A 1,186-nucleotide genomic window follows, 5' to 3' on the forward strand; every position below is an offset into this window, starting at 1 on the left:
GATCTCAGCTCACTGCAACCTCTGCCTCCTGGGTTCAAGCAATTCTGCTGCCTCAGCCCCCAACCCCGAGTAGTTGGGATTACAGGCGCCTGCCACCACGCCCAGCTAATTTTGTATTTTTAGTAAAGACGGGGTTTCTCCGTGTCGGTCAGGCTGATCTCGAACTCCTTACTTCAGGTGATCCACCCGCCTCGGCCTCCCAAAGTTCTGGGATTATAGGCGTGAGCCACCATGCCCGGCTCAACAAGTACTTTTTTTGACTTCTGTTTTCTTTTTTCCACCAAAAGATATTTAAAATCTGCACAAAAGTCTGTAACCATCTTTAACTGCAACAATTTTAGCATGAAAGATATAGATTTGATTTAAATAACTCAGTATAAACAACAATAAAAAAAAATAACGGAAATGGCTGGGGTAGCCACAGAGGGAAACAGGAGACTAATCTACGTGACCTTGAGAAAACAACTGAATTTTCTTGGCCTTAGTGTCTTCAGCCAATAAGAATGATCAGAGAGGCTCTTCTGCCTTGCAATTCTGTGGATCATAACAGATCATTAGCGATAATTATTCTGGTACAATAGGAAAGATTGACACTCTGGGGCCTCCCAGTGTTATGAAGGTTTCTAAAATTCTCTCTCATCAGGCCGGGCGTGGTGGCTCAAGCCTGTAATCTCAGCACTTTGGGAGGCCGAGACGGGCGGATCACGAGGTCAGGAGATCGAGACCATCCTGGCTAACACGGTGAAACCCCGTCTCTACTAAAAAATACAAAAAACTAGCCGGGCGAGGTGGCGGGCACCTGTAGTCCCAGCTACTCAGGAGGCTGAGGCAGGAGAATGGCATAAACCCGGGAGGCGGAGCTTGCAGTGAGCTGAGATCCGGCCACTGCGCTCCAGCCTGGGCGACAGAGTGAGACTCTGTCTCAAAAAAAAAAAAAAAAAAAAAAAAATTCTCTCTCGTCTTTGGATGCTTTGAGTATGTTATCTCATTATATAATGTTTGAGCTTTGAAAGCTGCTAGGCACTTTATTGATGAATACAAAGCATATTTATTGAAAGATCACATTTCTTTAGAATCCCTGGAACAAGTTTTGTTTGTTTGTTTGTTTTTCTTGAGGTAGATTCTCACTCTGTCACCCAGGCTGGAATGTAATGGTGCAATGCAACCTCAGCTCACTGCAACCTCC

This window comes from Trachypithecus francoisi, unplaced genomic scaffold (genome assembly GCF_009764315.1).
Source record: "Trachypithecus francoisi isolate TF-2019V2 unplaced genomic scaffold, Tfra_2.0 Lachesis_group0, whole genome shotgun sequence".
NCBI classification, from domain to species: Eukaryota; Metazoa; Chordata; class Mammalia; order Primates; family Cercopithecidae; genus Trachypithecus; species Trachypithecus francoisi.